Source organism: Sinocyclocheilus anshuiensis, unplaced genomic scaffold, assembly GCF_001515605.1.
Source record: "Sinocyclocheilus anshuiensis isolate Anshui unplaced genomic scaffold, SAMN03320099.WGS_v1.1 scaffold110, whole genome shotgun sequence".
Taxonomy (NCBI): domain Eukaryota; kingdom Metazoa; phylum Chordata; class Actinopteri; order Cypriniformes; family Cyprinidae; genus Sinocyclocheilus; species Sinocyclocheilus anshuiensis.
In genome coordinates this window covers 1,778,613-1,797,633 of record NW_015544155.1, presented here as the reverse complement: position 1 = coordinate 1,797,633, position 19,021 = coordinate 1,778,613, and the positions used below count along the sequence as shown (strand labels likewise).

At 39.8% G+C, this 19,021-nt stretch overlaps 1 pseudogene; it reads left to right on the top strand.

Moving 5' to 3' along the window:
• Positions 1–3,563: 3,563 nt before the first annotated feature.
• Positions 3,564–8,279, top strand: LOC107695385 (uncharacterized; annotated as a pseudogene).
• Positions 8,280–19,021: the final 10,742 nt, after the last annotated feature.

Below are 19,021 nucleotides of genomic sequence, written 5' to 3'. Positions count from 1 at the left end.
TGCCTTTTTTTATATATTGGCAGGGCGATTACCGACCTATTGCCCACATAAAAGCTCCATATATTTGAGCCCTGACATCAGCACAGTTCAGAGCTGTGGAGCTTGTACTTAAAAACTAGAGTATAAAAGCTAGACACTATAAAAATGTTAGCGAGCCAAATATAGATTTAAGTGTGGGCCCAGATCAGGCCATGTCACTCTCTCCGGTGCTTTAAATCAGTTCATTGGGTTAAGTGGACAACAGTGTTTTAAGTGGGGTCATATACAGGGTGTCTGTGTGTATAAGAGCGGTAGAGTGGTGTAAAATGTGTGACGTGTGTTTAAGGTCAAAGATCTCTCTGTACACGAGAGCAACACAAGTCAGAGTACACACAGCTGTTGACTCCGCTTAATGCCGATGGTAATGTCACACTCAAATGAAGAGTGTGTATATATATGATTATGTGTTATATGAGTCCATGTGTGCGAACTGCATGAGAGAGGAACGAACAGTCTCTGTGTTGAAAACTAATACACGATTAATGTATTACAGGGTCCTTTTCAGATGTGTTTGCTGACTCAGGCAGTTAGTTGAACTTTGCCTCTTCAGTTCTCATTACATAACTAGTTAGGGGAGTTATTTACTTAGAAACAGAAGCAGATACATAAACACACGCTCTTTGCAGCCTAATTGCATTTTTGATAGTAATTACTCTAGTTAACGCCCAGTACCGTGCTCTCTATGAATGATTTAATCTTTCACCAGAACTCCTTCCTTGAAATCCGACTTGAATAACTAGTGAGAGGGACATGTTATTTTTAGGACACTCCCCACATGGGTGTCTGTGTCTCTTTGTGGCCACCTGGGTATGAAGAGAACACAACTATGATTCGAGGAGTTGAACAGGTGTTGTCTGAGCTCTCCCAGGTGTCTACTTAATACGTACAGATACAATGAGGGCGTGTATGTATGAGCAATTATGTGTTTTTGTCCTTATGTGTTCACTCGGCTTTCCAGCATATCCTTTGTGACAAAATGTTCTCGTTGCTGTACGTTAATAATGTTAAGTGTTTTTATAATGGTCTCTTGTGATCATTTGTCACACTGTACTTAACCATAAATGAGCAGTGTTTATGTAAGTGCACTTTTCAAAATGTACCATGTCTCGAAAGAGTGTCACTCCTCATAGGTCAAACAGATGAAACTCAAGCAGCCAGACACTGACTTTTGAGGTCATAAACAGGAATGAGACCACCTGTCCGGCTGCATTAACTTCTTTCTCGCTGATTTCTCAAAGTGATCTTTTCACAGTAAAAATTATGCTTTGCAAGGTTGACTATTTGTGGCTTTCCAATGGATGATTCGTACATTTTTAGATTTCTGTCCCCTTCAATAAGTCATATGTGTTTATATCGATAAGAAAAGCTCAATAAATTGCACCAATTATGGGAGTTTGTGATACTGGATCTCAGCCAGTTTTTAATATGTTGTTGCATTCATAAAGTCAAAATAAATTGTAACAAGGGAATATTATAAAGGATTGTTGGAGAGTTTGACCCCCCTAATCAAGACATTAACTCACAAAAGATGTAACATATGTAACATAAAAAGCTGTTTTTTATTTCTTAAATTATAAAATATTATTTAAGGTTTGGTTAAGAATTACTTATTGGTCTGAAAGTTACTTTATAATTCATGTACTGTCCAGCCATGCACATTTTGTGAATTTGCATTCATACACTATTGTTCAAAAGTTTGGGGTTGTTTTTTAAAGAAGTCTCTTATGCTCACCAAGGCTGCCTTTATTTGATTAAAAATACAGAAAAAATCTATAATATTGTGAACTATTATTAAAATGTAAAATAACTGATTTTTATTTTAATACTTTTAAAAATGTAATTTATTCTTGTGAAGGCAAAGCAGAATTTTCAGCATCATTACGCCAGGCTTCAGTGTCACATCACAATCATTCTAATATGCTGATTTAAGGCTTAAGAAACATTTCTTATTATTATCAATGTTGAAAACAATTGTGTTGCTTAATATTTTTGTGGAAACCATGATACATTTTTTGTTCAGGATTTTTTGATGAATAGACAGTTCAAAGGAACAGCATTTATTTGAAATAAAAATCATTTGTAACATCATTACTGCCACTTTTGCTCAATTTGATGCATCCTTGCTGAATAAAAGTATTAATTAAAAAAACTTTTAAAAGGAGGTGTATGTCCTGCCGAGTCTATCAAATCTTCACTTATGGGGAAAAGTAGAGTCACCAGCATGCCCACTGTGCTCCAAGCGAGGAACCCTGGAGCATATTTTGAGCTGCTGCCCAAAGGCACTTGGAGAAGGTCGGTACCGATGGAGGCACGATCGAGTCCTGAAGACCATTGCTGAAGTTATCGGCACTGGAGTTGAAAGGGCAAAGCGGTCCCGACCCTCCAAGAAGAGAATTAACTTCGTCAGAGCTGGAGAGCAGCCTACTTCAACGAAGAGGAAATCTGCAGGCATACTGGCCTCTGCAAGGGACTGGCAACTGCTAGTGAACCTAGAAAAACGGCTGAAGTTCCCTAGTCATATTGTAGCTACCACTCTGCGACCAGACATCATCCTTGTATCGGAATCCACAAAACAAGTTGTGCTGCTGGAACTGACCGTCCCTTGGGAAGATCGCTTGGAAGAAGCTTTTGAAAGGAAGCTCTCCAAGTATGAAGGACTCGTCAGCGACTGCAAGCAGGCAAGATGGAGAGCGAGGTGCATCCCAGTTGAAGTTGGATGTAGGGGGTTTGCAGCACGTTCCTGGCCAGAGCCTACAGAGAGCTGGGGCATTGAGGGAGCGAGCAGGAGGGTAGCTATACACAGCACCACAGAAGCAGCAGAGAGGGCTTCAAGGTGGCTATGGCTAAAAAGAGGAGAGCCATGGAGTACTAAGTAGCCAGCCAGCTGGACACAAGCTGGGGTCTGATCAGCCCCAGCTGGGTCACCTGGAGGAGGGGGTATGATGTTGAAAGACCCGAAACACCCGATGATTCCAGGAACATCACTGATGATGTGTCCAGCGGCATCAGAAGATGTATGTGCACAACTAAAACGCTGAGTTATCAGTGACGGCCAGGAAAGACTGGTTGACAACCATGAAGAGTGTGGTGACAACTGGAGAGACAGTGACAGCTCGGAGAGATGGATACTGGGGCAGAACGGGCTGGCAACCCAATCTGTGTCCTCTGTGAGGAGGGCTCCCAAAAAAGCTACAAAGAATTCAATGGTGAAATACCCCCAGGGGTGCCCGAGAGGCGGGGAGGATGAGCACCCCAGTTGGACGGATACAATGGTTTCAGACCCGAGCAATGAAAAATTGACTATGAATAACCAGTGCATATGTGGCAAAGCCTGCAAGAACAACCGTGACTTAAAGATCCACTAAGCAAGAATGAAGTGTTTGGGAGGAGGAGAAGCAGCACAACGCACAGGTGTCCAACCTGGTGAGACGCAGGAGGGGCCAGGCCCGGAGTCACCCCACAGTGCCCGGAACCTCCACGTGTTGCAAACAAATCCCCCCAACATTAAGTTCAGCAGGAGACAGATCAAATGGCCAGCAGCTAGCATGACTTCACTGTGGGAGCAGTTTGATGAAGATGTCAACCAGATTTTGGAGGCAACAGTTAAGGGAGAGGCTGACAGAAAGCTGCAAGCCATGACAACCATTATTGTCAGTATGAGAGCCGAACGGTTTGGAGAAGAGGAGAAAAGTACGAGAACACCTTACTCCATGAATTATAGAGCAGTGAGAATTCATAACATCAGGCAGGAGATGAGAGCGCTAAAGTCCCAGTTTAAGGAGGCAAGAGAGAGTGAGCGCATTGGCTTAGCTCAGCTGATGTGTATCCTTGCGAAAGAAGATCAGGGTCCTCCGCCGAGCAGAGGGGCATCGGAGGTGCCGTCGTGAAAGGGCTCGAAGACGTGCTGCTTTTATAGCCGATCCCTTTAAGTTCACTAAGGAGTTGCTGGGGCAGAAGCGCAGTGGAAAGCTGGTCTGTTCACAGGAAGAAATGGATCAATATCTGAGTAATACATACAGTGATCCAAAGAGAGAAGAGAAGTTGGGACAGTGTGACATCTTAATAGACCCTCCTGGACCAGAGACACAGTTTGACTTGTCAGAGCTGCAGTTGAAGGAAGTCAGAGAGGTGATCCGCAAGGCAAGGGCAGGTTCTGCACCTGGACCAAGTAACACCTCATACAAAGTGTACAAAAACTGCCCCAAACTCCTGTTTCATCTGTGGCAGATTCTGTGAGTTTTCTGGAGAAGGGGAAGAATCCCAGAGCAGTGGCGAATGGCTGAAGGGGTATGGATCCCAAAGGAGGAAAACTCAACTTATTTAAATCAGTTCCGCATAATCTCCCTGCTGAGCGTAGAAGCGAAGATCTTCTTCAGTGCTGTCTCCAACCGGTTATGCACCTATTTGGCAGAGAACACCTATATCGATACGTCAGTACAGAAGGGTGGAGTTGCAGGTATTCCAGGCTGCTTGGAGCACACTGGCGTAGTGACGCAGCTCATTAGGGAGGCCAGAGAGAATAAGGGCAACTTATCGGTCTTATGGCTAGACCTGGCAAATGCGTATGGTTCCATTCCTCATAAGCTGGTGGAGCATACACTAACCAGGTACCATATCCCCAGCAGAATTACACTCCTCTTCAATGATTATTATAGGAATTTCAGAATGAGGGTCTCTTCAGGAGCAACGACATCAAGCTGGCACAAGGTTGAGGGCACGATCGAGTCCTGAAGACCATTGCTGAAGTTATCGGCACTGGAGTTGAAAGGGCAAAGCGGTCCCGACCCTCCAAGCAGAGAATTAACTTCGTCAGAGCTGGAGAGCAGCCTACTTCAACGAAGAGGAAATCTGCAGGCATACTGGCCTCTGCAAGGGACTGGCAACTGCTAGTGGACCTAGAAAAACGGCCGAAGTTCCCTAGTCATATTGTAGCTACCACTTTGCGACCAGACATCATCCTTGTATCGGAATCCACAAAACAAGTTGTGCTGCTGGAACTGACCGTCCCTTGGGAAGATCGCTTGGAAGAAGCTTTTGAAAGGAAGCTCTCCAAGTATGAAGGACTCGTCAGCGACTGCAAGCAGGCAGGATGGAGAGCGAGGTGCATCCCAGTTGAAGGTGGATGTAGGAGGTTTGCAGCACGTTCCTTGGCCAGAGCCTACAGAGAGTTGGGCATTGAGGGAGCGAGCAGGAGGGTAGGTATACACAGCACCACAGAAGCAGCAGAGAGGGCTTCAAGGTGGCTATGGCTAAAAAGAGGAGAGCCATGGAGTACTAAGTAGCCAGCCAGCTGGACACAAGCTGGGGTCTGATCAGCCCCAGCTGGGTCACCTGGAGGAGGGTGTATGATGTTGAAAGACCCGAAACACCCGATGATTCCAGGAACATCACTGATGATGTGTCCAGTGGCATCAGAAGATGTATGTGCACAACTAATATGTCATACTATTACAAAGACATGGTAACAATATTTAATGTCATTGCTATGATCAGGGCTTCATGTTTATTTTGCTGTCTGCACTGGTTTAGAGTCAGCCATTATTGTGGAGTAACCCGACTCCAAGTCAGTTCAGATCACATGGCGGCAGCCCAGGAGAATGCCTGGGGGCTCATCACAGTTTATTATATCTCCCTATGCTGAGAAGCAATTCTCTGTCTTATAATTAGCCTCTCGTAGAAAAAAAAAAAAAAACCCTCGCTGTGTAAAACAGTTGTTAATTGCGGCGGATACTCCAGCATTTATTACAGTCTTAAATCAGCCTCTTTCTCTCTCTTTCCTTTTGCGAAGATGATATTTGTGCACCATTAACCAAATGTTGCCATTGAGACAGTAACGCATGAATGCCCCCATCTGTAGATCGTAGTATCCCCTTTCTCATGAAAACAATTACAGACCATTTGCATTTTTGGAAAATATGGTCGCGGTGCATAAAACGTGGATGGCTCCATGTGCCGCACTTGGCGCGTGTCGATGCTGCATGAATATTTCATGATATGGCCTGCAACAACGCATAGAAGTGCAGGCACTGTAATTGGTATCAGCTGTCAGTCAAAACACCATTAATTAGCACAATCATAACATAAACAAAATGCTGTGGTCCTAATGAAGAGTGGCGTTATTAGCTGTATCACACTGTAATTTGTCCCGTTAATCAGCGGCTAGTACTAGATCCCCAAATATCTTTCTGTGTGGTAAAAAAGCCACTGTAGGTTTTGTAGATTGGCTGGCACCTGTGTAAATGTGGTGTTAGTGTTGTCGGGACTGACGGTTTAATTACGAGTCTTTAGCGGGGTAAATGCCGAAGCTGCTGTGTTACACACAGACTGTGAAAGGCCTGGAGAGATCTGATTGCTGCTTGACACAATGGTGCTACACACTTCCCCCACCTCTCGCCACTGTTCTATCCCACCCATGAAACACTGAGGCAGGGTCAAGAGGTCACTTTTATAGGAGAGACACCAGACAGCTCCACGGGGCTGTAGAACTATGATATGGCCTGGCAAACAGGTGGAGAAAAATATTTATGTTTAGCAGGAGCTGGTTCACAATGCATGATAACAGTCTTTATATGTATGTACGCGTATATGTATCTATGCATTTATTTATCTATTTAATTTATTTTAATTATTAAATACATAAATGTGTATAATTTCTTTATTGCTATGTTTTGTTTATTTAAATAAAATATGTATTTAAATTATTATATTATTTATTTATTACTAATTTACTATCTATGTTTTATTTATTTAATTTATTTACTGATGTAAATGGCAAAGCAATTGAATCTAGATATTTTACTTCCGATGTTAGGGATTTTTTATTTATTGCATCAGCTGATATTGAATATATAATCATTCATTCTCATTTCCTATATTTATAAATTTTAGTTTATCATCTACTGCTGACTAATCTTGAAAAACACAAATAAATTAATAAACACACTGTTAAATTAAATAGGGGGAAGTCGTGGCCTAATGGTTAGAGAGTCGGACTCGTAACCCAAAGGTTGTGGGTTCGAGTCTCGTACTGGCAGGGATTGTAGGTGGGGGGAGTGAATGTACAGCACTCTCTCCCACCTTCAATACCACGACTGAGGTGCCCTTGAGCAAGGCACCGAACCCCCAACTGCTCCCCGGGCGCCGCAGCAAAAAAATGGCTGCCCACTGCTCCGGAGACGTCCAGTCACGTCGATGGAGGTGGCTTGGTCATGTCTGCCGCATGCCAGCCGACTCGCTACTCAGAATAGCCCTGCAATGGACACCACAAGGAAAAAGAAACCACGGGCAACTGAAAGAAACATGGCGAAGAGCATTAGAATGTTTTGATGCCTAAATTGACTTGCAGCATTTTAAAATGATTGATTTTATTTTTTTATGTTATGTTTTGTTTTTAATTTTAAATTTATTTGTAGGTTATTGGCCACAACAGTAAAATAATTTTTGGTTTATCTGTATCAGCAGACTCAGTTTCAGCTTTTTCCCTTCAAGCATCTGACAACTTTTTCTAACTTTTTTCTTCTTCTTTTTTTTTGTCCATTGAGAATTATAATAATATTATAAATTATTACTTTTGATCCCATCCAGTTTTTAATATGTAGTTACATTCATGTCAAAAGTTCAAATAAATTGTACTAAGGGTGTCAATTTCAACTGTTTCCCTCTAACCACCTAACAACTTATTTTTTGTCCCGTGAAAATTGGTGAAGTGCGATTTTGAGAAGGCTTTTGACAGTCTGCATCGTGCATCACTCTGGAAGATTCTACGACCTTATGGCATTCCGAAGAAACTGGTCAACGTCATCCAGTCACTATACGAGAGCTTTGAGTGTCGTGCCATCCACAACAGTGAGCTGACAGAACCTTTTCCGGTGGAAACCGGAGTGAGGCATGGCTGCATCCTGTCTCCAATCCTATTCTCCCTGGCCATTGACTGGCTGTTGCGTAGCGTCACCCAAAAAAAGCGCCAAGGCATCCAGTGGACCCTGACCTCACTTCTGGAGGACTTGGACTACACCGACGACCTTGGTCTGCTAGCTCACAAGCATCAGGACATTCAGCAGAAGACAGAAAAACTCAGCAAAATAGCCAGTACCATCGGGCTAAACATCAACAGCAAGAAGACTAAAGTCATGAGGAAAAATGCCACATTTAATACTCCTGTCAACATAGATGGAACACCCTTGGAGGACGTGCAGGAGTTTGCCTACCTGGGCAGTAAAATGACAGCAGATGGTGACTGAAATGTTGAAGTGAATGCCAGAATCAGTAAGGCAAACCAGGCATTCACCATGCTCAAATCAGTCTGGATATCCACAAACCTGAGCTTTCACACCAAGATCAAGATCTACAAAAGCAATGTCTTGAGTGTTCTTCTCTACAGCTCAGAATGCTGGAAGACGACAGTAGCCATCGAGCGAAAGCTGGAGGTCTTTCAGAACAAGTGCCTAAGATGGATTATCAGAGTCTTCTGGCCGAACAACATCTCCAACGACGACATCAGAGACAGGACTGGAGTGAAGTCAGTGCAAGAGTCAGTCCAGTCACGTCGATGGAGGTGGCTTGCTCATGTCTGCCGCATGCCAGCCGACTCACTACTCAGAATAGCCTTGCAATGGACACCACAAGGAAAAAGAAACCACGGGCAACCGAAAGAAACATGGCGAAGAACAGTTAAGAAAGAGCTGAAAAGAAGAGGGCTTACTCTACAGACGGCCCCCAGGACAGCAGTAGACAGAACGAAGTGGAAGACCCTTACTGTTACCTCATGCACCAGACGGCGCGGGGAGGACTAAGAGAATGTTGTTGTAATGTATTGTGATACTGCAAAGAATTATCTGCCATTTTTCTTTTAAGAAATTTTAAATTACACTGTTATGTGATTTAAAAACTGTCAGGTGACATTTATATAGCACTTTATACAATATAGATTGTTTCAAAGCAGCTTAAAAATACATAATAACAACTAGGATGACCTTATATTACTGGAAATATGAGCGTTTGGTTATGGATAAACTTATGCTCTTTCTCTTATGCTCACTAAGACTGCATTTATTTGATGAAGTATCATTGTCAAATTTAAAATAGCTATTTTTTATTTGAATATATTTTATAATGTAATTTATTCCTTTGATGGCAAAACTGAATTTTCAGCAGCGGTTACTCCAGTCTTCAGTGTCGCATGATCCTTCAGAAATCATTCAGATATGCTGATTTGCTGCTCAAGAAACATTTATTATTATTATAAATGTTGAAAACGGTTGTGCTGCTTAATGTTTTTGTGCTGTGATACAAAATTGTACTGACCCCAAACCTGAAACTTTGAACACTATTGTTATACATACTTGCTTAACTGTGTGTGTGTGTGTGTGTGGTGACCTAGTAAATGCTGTTGAGGAAGCTCAGCGCTGTGTTTCTGTGTGTATGAGTGTGAATCACCTCCACTACAGATGGGATGTGTGGGTGTACTCAGCTGGGCTTCCGCGAAAGACTTTTTCCATAGTGCTCAACTGTGTCTATTTCACACATCAAAGACGCTGTCACGGAGGTCAGATAGACAGGAAGTGTGCCGTTGTACAGGTCTCTTCACCTCCAGCTCTCGCTCTCTGCAGTGTTTTGTAGTGCACTTACAGTAGGCCGTGTGGTCAACTGATAAACAGCAGTGCTTATTTCGCTAAATTATTAAGCGCAATTTGAACAGCAGGACAGGAAGAGACCGCAGTGCTAAGAATAGCGAGATGTCAAAAATAGCTGGTCTTAAACCTTTAGAGAGTTCCTCTAAGGCTTCCTCTATGGACATCAGGTACCAAGGTAGCACTCAGCTGGGATTCGACCCCTCTGTGCACTTGTAATGCAGCTGTAAATAAAGGAAACTGTAATCCGCTGATTGTTTAGACATAGATTTAAACAATTCTTGGCACCCCTTTATGTTGTCTAATAATAAATTCATGATCTCATAAAGCCTACGGGTGGCAGATTTAAAAATTTATCGTAGCTGTGTTTGAGGATTGATTATTTATTCATGAAAATCTGACTCCGTTTTGAACCAGAATCACATTTATTTACCTTAATATATCATTTTATTGTCAAAGGTAAATGGTAAAATTGAGTTTTGTTCCCAGGTTGGTGAGAATGAGTTTCTGTTGTATCCGTCTATAAATAAATCAGGTGTGCTGCGTATGAATCCTGTCATGAAGCGGCCCGGTGTCATTCAGAGAGGCTCATCTGTTCAGTGTCGGATGGGAAGTTACAGATATTCGCTCTGAGGAGGATGGAGCTGTTTACTGTGAGTGGCCAGTCATAGTGGGTCAGCTGTGCTAATCCATTCATCTGTCAGCCGTAGAGCCGTTTGATTGACTTAGCAGAGGTCAGTCTCTGCATTGACCTTGCCTGCCTATAAGAAGAGCCACTCTTCAATATGAGCCTGCGGTATTCTTGTGCTTTATTGTCTTAGTGCAATTGGAATAGAAAATACACCCTCATATATCAGGGAATGCTGTAATATATTGAAGTGTTTCTTCAACTACGGGCAGTTTTAACCCTGTGGACTAGAAAAAGCTAGTCATCTGCTAAATGACTAAATAATAAATAAAAATAAATAAAAAGCTCTTCACACCTTTCACACTCTCTCTAGTTCATTTCATTTGTCTATTAACAATGTGCAAATATATGCTTTTTTTTGCCTTTTTTTCTATATATATGTGATATGTGATCATTTTCACCACAGAGTCATTTCCACCTCAAATCGTGTTTTGTGTTTAACAGCAATCGGTAACACTTTACAGTAAAGGTTCCATTAGTTAATGTATTAACTAACATGAACAAACAATGAACAATACATTTATTACACTATTTATTAATCTTTGTTAATGTTAGTTAATGAAAATACATCATTCATTGTTAGTTCACGCTAATTCACAGTGCATTAACTAATGTTAACAAGCAGATTTTAATAATGCATTAGTAAATGTTGAAATTAACATTAACTAAGATTAATAAATGCTGTAGAAGTATTGTTCATGCTTAGTTCATGATAATAACTAAAGTAGTTAACTAATGAACCTTATTGTAAAGTGTTACCAAGCATTCTTATAGAAATGACATTGTGGAAATATTTTTTTTTCTTTTCGAAAGGACTGACACACAACTAAATGTATTATAATAATATATTTAATTATTAAATATAATAATATTTTAATTCATATAATAAATGTTATACATTAATACATTTAATACAATAATATTATGTTTTTGCATAATTTGACAATTATAGCTCAGTTGGGGAAAAATGCATCAGCAATATTCTGCATTATATTATGTATAAATTATATTATAATAATATATAATTATATTATAAATTAAATTCTGTATAAATGTTCTATATACATTTTCTGTTATAATTATCTTACCTTTTCTGCACTTGATTATCACAGGACAACACTGAATCAAGTACTCTAACTTATCTAAAACTTGACTTTGAAATGACGTCACAGAGGAAGGACTTTTGTAAAAAAAATCATTTTTACTAAGTAATTTTCTAAATGTTTATTTTACGCTTTATTTAGATTATAATTGTTTTTAAAGTAACTAATTTTTTATTTTTCTTAACAGATTGAAAGTCTAGGTCTAGGACAAGGGTAAAACTATACATAATCCATTTGAAAAGTAGCAAAAATTATAGAAAAAAAGCATTGAATTTTAAAAATTATGTTAAATGTGTCCATGGACCATACATAAAGGTTTCTGTAATTGAACAAACACCTGGGCCTTCATGTCTGACAAGTGGTCTGGTTTTGATCTGTATTACATTTCCTGCAGTTATTCAGAGGGAATGACTCATTTCGTGTTTCTTGTGATGCAAATACAAGTTTCTGAACAGCAAACAGCAAACTTTTAGTGTCTCATTTTCTGAAGACATCACTCCTTATTATGCTCTGCAGAAAAAAGTGCACAAGCATTATCTGTTTTTGCCATCAAGGCAGGAGGGAGTAACGCCGATGACCACTGTGTGACGGTCAGTGGATATGTGTGGCTGAAACTGAGCACTGGCAGCTCATAACGCATAGCAGGATGATTTCTGACATCCCATGTTAACTCTTTCATCTCTTAGGACTTGCAAGTCACTCTGGCTGTATATGCATGTTGTGTAGCAGGACTGTGTGTTTTCAGTCACTCCACATGTCTCTGTGACGTGGTTTCATGTGTTTGTGTAAACAGTTGCGGCAGACTGCTGTCTCCTTCAGAGTGCAGATTAGCTTCACTGGAACTCCAGAAAGGAATTTGCTCCACGTTTTTGTGCAGAGGACCTGGACATTCCTACAGTATGAAAAAGCTGTTAGTGTTCCTCTGTCTTGACCTCTACCTTATTTGGCTCACTGTAAAGATTTTATGGACTCAAAACTGCTACACTACTACACTTCAATCATTGATTATTTTTTATACATTTATTTTAAAGTATTAAAGATAATAAGATGTAATTTGATCCTCCTGGAAAGTTCGTATTTACAAGTTGGTCCAAGTTGGTTCTCTTTATTAATTACAAAAATACTACAAAATGACGAACAAAGATGATATGATGAACATGTTTTTAATCAGTTTATGAAGCCACTGTAAACTACATTTTTATATATATTCTATTGTAATTTTACAGTACTATCATATTTTGTACATATTTTCATACATTTCACCAAATTTATCGACAGACATTCCATTCAGTGCACCTACACCTACCATGTTAAACTAACTGAAACACCCCCCAATTTGGAAACTAGTGGAAATAGAAAATCCAGAGTTTCGAATTACAACTTTGTGTTGCTGTTCATATGTGCTTAACTTGTATATACAATCTGTCCGTACACACCAGTTTAAATAGTAGCCTAAGCATTAAATCTGTTTAAAACTGTAATTTTTAGTGTTTTCGTAAGCTGTTAGTGTGTGAACAGAACATGTGTTCGTGTTTATCTTTTTTTACTCAGCCTTCAAATGATTTAGTTGTGACTGAGCTGTTTAAATGATTCTGATTAAACCACAAACTGATTCAGACCTTTTGTTAACCCATTTAATAAAAAAATATTCAAATGAATGATTCATTCACTGATATTGCTGCTTCTGGTTCTATACAGCTGATTTGACTTGGTTGATGAAATACTGTCAGGGACAATTTAACAGTGTAGCTTTTTCATTACTTAATAAAATAGCTACCAAAATGCTCTCGCTATTGATATGTTACAATGAGGAAATACAGCTGCTTTATTTGTACAGATGTTTGTATTTGTATGTTTTTGTGTTCCCCTAACCTTGTAAAGACATTGATTAGAGTTGTCATGAGATGACGTGATTAATCTGACACTTTCCTGTGCTGTAGTTTTAAACAACATGCTGCTCGTTTGTTAATAATCCAGATTTGTGTAGATATTATAATTATGTTGCAGAAGGAGCTGGTCTTTTGTTAAATAATCTTCTTAATCTTTGTGAAATCCCACCGTTTTGCTTTGGATTAGGTGTATTCATGATTAGATCCTTGCGGTCGTAATTAAATGTTGAAGCAGCATAAGCCCAATTATCTGAAGAGAGTCTGTTTCTGGACACTCTAAAGCGACAGGTCGTCTGGGGACCCTCTGCAGGGACAGATGGGGACCACCAGGCTTTAGCACAGTTCCCTCCAAAACTCACTCAGGCTGTTTCAATGCTTGACTCCAGGGGTTAAATTATTTAACAAGCCCTGGCTTGCTTTGGGAAGCACTGTGGGAATGATCTGCACACACACACACACACACACACACACACACACACACACACAAACTCAATATTGTACACCATCTTAAACTATTTCAAGCAAAACCAGGCAGTCATATTGTCAGAAAATTGCAAGCATTAGGAAATTTTACATTAATGAAACAAAAATGCACACAAAGTAACTTGATATTTAGAATTTAAATCACACTTACATTACATATGTGTTAAAAAGGAGACTTTTAAAAACAGGTTTCCTGAACACTTTCTCTGTCTTCTGTTGGTTGGAAAAACTCACACCATTGGTTGAGCCAGTGTTGCTGTTGTCAGGCAGATTGTGATGGTCAAACAAAAGGCTGACAGTATTCACACATTTCAGTGGAATCATCCTAAAAATAACATATCTATAGCTGTTTTTGCTTGTTAAACTAGCAGAGCAGCATTTTAACATTTAAAAATGACTTTTAATTAACAAACATGTTGACTTTAACACACAAGCACATGCAAACATACTCAGAAAGTCTCTGCATCACGCATAATTTAGTGTTCGACTACAATCACATATGCGCTGAAGCCCTGGGAAAAGCATTTTCACCAATTTCACAAATGTTGAAAGTGAGTTGCAAAAATAATGACACTTTTCAAACAGGTTTCCTGAACACTTTCTCTATCATGTATTGGCTGGACAAAAAGATATAGTCCTGCTTCAGGCTCACGTCGTTGGTTGAGTTACTGTTGTCAGGCAGATTGTGATGGTCGAACAAACAAAAGAGTCATATTATATACACTTTTCAGGGGAATCATCCAACAAACTACATAGTTACAGCTTTTTTTGCAGGCGGAGTAGTATTTTAACATTTAAAAATGTATTAACAAATACATTGACTTTAACACACAAGCACACATAGGCATACTCAAAAAGTCTCTCTGTCATGCATAATGTACAGTTTATGACTACAATCACGTCTTAAAGCCCTGGGAAAAGCATTTATCACCAGTGTGTGACTCTCCAGACTGGTGACACATGACTTATGACTAAATGAAAGCTGTCTTATGTAGACACAGAACCGCTCACTTCCTCAAGACCAAGCTTATTATAGAAGGCAGAAGTACAGTTGTAGATTTGTAATGCGTACATTTGCGATATTGTGCAATTTATTTAGAATCTTTCATAATTTTCAAAGAAAATTGAACCTGTGTAAATTGACCACAGACAGCGCTGGATAATGCAGTCTTGCATATAGCGCAGAGAAGCTTTCCTCATTAATTTATAATGATGAGCAATAGGAACTGGTGGTTCCTGATTCCAGTTCAATATACAAACACACAGTGTCTTCACTAGAACCCTACTGATAATGGCCAGCTCAACAACATTCATTAAAACACTTCTCTACTCCCCCGTTTCCAGGGAAAACTCCCGGACAAGGGCACGAGGATGATAAAAAGGGGAGCACTTCATAATTTCAGCCAGACATTTTTCTTTCTTTTTTTCCCCCCCGTTGCACTCAGAAGACACAATGGGGCATTCATCACGGCGCACACAGTGCTAATTTCCCTGTAGGCAATATGCTCTATTTCAGCCTTGCTGCTGTCTTCACAACAGCCTCCGCTGGTTTCTTCTTCCTTCCTATCTCTCGCACTCTCTCTCGTGCTAAAATGCTGATTTGGGTAAGAGTGCTCATTACCCTCCCCATCTATGAGATTAATTAAAGCCAGGGTCCTATGAATGCCCAGATGGTTCTTCTATACTTCCAATGAGCTTAATCTCCATGTGGTCTCTAATCTACTTCTCATTTAAGGAATTGCCACAAAAACGCCTTGATCAGACTTCAATTTCAAAACGCCTTTTTAGTTTTATCAGAGTGAGAACAGAGCTGATACGGGCTCTGAGAGTGTTTCCATATATGTTAGCCTCTTAGCGTAGATTTACTTCAACTAATTCATGGCGTTACTCCAAAGGAGATGTGCTTGCTTCATGTTGTGCTTTGTTACCTGCTTGTTTGTCATTCCAAATTTGGTGATCGCAGATGCATAGCGCTCCTGACACATGCCTGCAGGTCTCTCTCTGCTTCAGTTTCTGCTGGCAGTGTTTTAGGTTTAGCGCTAACTATTAATATACAGCATCTTGGTGCACCTTTGTGCTGCTACATGTCTAAATCATATTAATGCCAATTAGTCATGTTACCTAATGAGTCTTCTTTAATGTGGGGCTGTACATGAGACATTTGAAGCTAATCAGTGCATATTTTCTAATTATCCCTGCATGCAAATGGCTTAAGTGATCATGTTTGTCACAATGCAAGTACAGCTTTGGTCCTCTGAGATTATTACACCAGTAATTGCAGGAAAGCAGACCTTTTCCAGTTTCCCAGTAGCCTCAGGGCTCAGGCAGTGCTTTGGAATTTCATTTGGAAATTGCTCAGTGTTGGTGTTGATGCAAATGTGCAATTCTGCATTCAACGATTTCAGATGTTTACATCATAGATGATTGCACAACTGTGTTGTTTATGAGCTCAGATCATTTCTGTTTGTAAATAGCAGTAGTTTTGGTGTGAGTGTGATATTTTTATTTACTACGGTGGTCTTAAAGGTGAAGTGTGTATTAGCGGCACCAAATAGAATTGCAAAAATAATGATTTGGTTTGAAAACAAGTTTCCCAAACACTTCACCTGTCTACTGGTTGGACAAACGGATAGTCCCGCCCCAAACTCATGATTGGATGAGGCAATGTTGCTATGCTGGCCCACTCAAAAGTAAGAGCAACGCTCAAAGAGCCAAAGTTCAGCAAATTATAACCAATGAAAGGTTTGCTTAAAATCTTTCCACATTGCTTATTTTCTGTGGAGAATATAATTTAGTTTGGAGTTTTTTGTATTTTTTTTTTTAAAGAAGTCTTTTATGCTCACCAAGGCTGCATTTATTCAATCAAAAATACAATAAAATCAGCAATATTGTGAAATATTATTACAATTTAAAATAACTGAATTCTATTTGAATATATTTTAAAATGTAATTTATTCCTGTGATAGCAAAGCTAAATTTTCAGTAGCCATTACTCCAGTCTTCAGTCTCACATGATCCTTCAGAAATCAGTCCAATATGCAGATTTGATTATTATGTTGAAAACAGTTGTACTGCTTAATTTGTTTGTGGAAACCATGTATAAGTCTTTACTGTCACTTTTCAATTTACTGCGTCTTTGCTGAATAAAAGTATTAATCAGAAATCAGACCCAGAAGTAAAAATCAGAAGTATTTTAAGTATTTTTATTAAGCTAACTCATTTTATTATTACTCATATATTACTCATATTATAATATTTCATTTTTCTTATTTTTAATAGACAGCTACTGCATCTGGGTAAAAGTTCTCTCTCTCTCTCTCTCTCTCTCTCTCCAAACCTTTGTGACACTGTCTAGATGAAAAGTGAGGTGATATGAGATTTTTAGAGTAAAAAAAATCAACTGAGATTTATTGCACATCTCAGCTGATCCACCACAGGCATCCCATCCCTCACGTGTAGATGTAATGACTGAACCTTAATGCACACATACATACTCAATCGATCAGTGTTGCAGTGAAGTTGCATGAGCTAAATTGCCCTCAATCGACCGCTCTGTCCAGCAGCCTGTGAAGGCTGGAGAAATGGCATTGGACTTGCCTTTGCTTTCCACATGGACGAACATGTCCAGCCCCAGGGGCAGCAAGAGAGGTCATATTCTGACACTAGTCCGCCCGCGTGCTGAAATGACCCCCGGCGATCCCAGGCCTCTGGCTCCGTATGCCGGCCCTCTACGGAGTCACCCAGAGGGAGGGCCGGTGACAAGAGGGGAGTTTTCAATTAGATAGCTGAGTGAGCAAAGAGGCCTCTCTGAGTGGCTCCATAAAACACTTTGTACTTATCAGACGTAGCCAAACAAAAGCTGAAGTATGCTTCTAGATGGACCGTGGATGATAAAAGTGGAAAGTGGTACGTGATTAGTAAATATTAAAAATGTAATGGAGGGTTAAGATGCCCACCGAGGAGATGGAGGAAATTATGCTGCAATGGGCCCAACAAAAAGTAATCCGGCTTTCACATTACTGTCAGTAGCGGCTCCCACACAATACCCATCAGGGAGTCCCTGGTGATTGTTCATTAGCAAACTCAGTGGGAGTCTACATTCGCAAAAAAGCACTTCACGATCTCTGTAGACACCCATTCATTTACCAGTGGAAAGCAAAACGGGCTATTTTATATTCATGAAATATTCGAACATAAAAGAACGAATAAGAGAAAAAAAAAATACCCCTCAGAAATTTTGCTGACATATCCATGCTGTTGCAAAAGAAGCTCTATTTGGAAAACAGAAGTGACCTTTTTATTTTCTTTCAGCGTAATTAGCATATTTAATTTGAAATTAATTGAGGATGATTTTGCCAGAACAGAAGCGTATAGTGCTTTTGTGTTATCTGTGTATCTAGCTCCTGTATCTTTGTGTGCTGTCGACTTGTACATTATGCCTGAGCAAAGAAGAGCCCAGAGCCATTAATGTAATGTGTATGTGCATCTTCCCTTAGTCCCACTGAGACTCTATATATAGAGCTGTAATGATAGCCAGTTTTAGGAGATAAGAACAGAGAATTAATAAGGTACGTTAGAGGATCCTCGCATCGCCTCGAGACAGTGGCAGATCTGCTGTGGAACATCCACAGAGCTGCAGACGTGTTGAGCTTCTGTTAACAGTGCGTTATAGAAAGCGTTAAGTATGTGTTCCTTGGTGTGCAAAAAAAGTAGGGTGAGTAAATATGACATATGCTCTTGCAAATAAACGGTTGATAAAGGGTTTCACTGTCTGATGCTTTTGGAGTATTTTTTTTAGAAACCCTTTGAGATGCCTTAATGAGCATTTCCTGTAATTCAGACAGTTTTTGAGCCTTTTTTTTGTCCTGTAGCTATTGGACAAGCATTTTTTGCACATGCCCATCATGCATATTTGGTCTGTTTTAGGTGTAAACTATCATATAGATGGCCTCAAAGTTCTCAGACTTTAAGGCTGCGTTCGAATGACTATACTTTCAGAGTACACTACCGTTCAAAAGTTTGGGGTCAGTAAGATTTTTTTTGAAAGAAGTTTCTTATGCTCACCAAGGCTGCATTTATTTGATAAGAAATACAGTTAAAACAGTAATAATGTGAAAGATTATTACATTTGAAAATAACTGTTCTCTATTTTAATACATACAGTGGGTACGGAAAGTATTCAGACCCCCT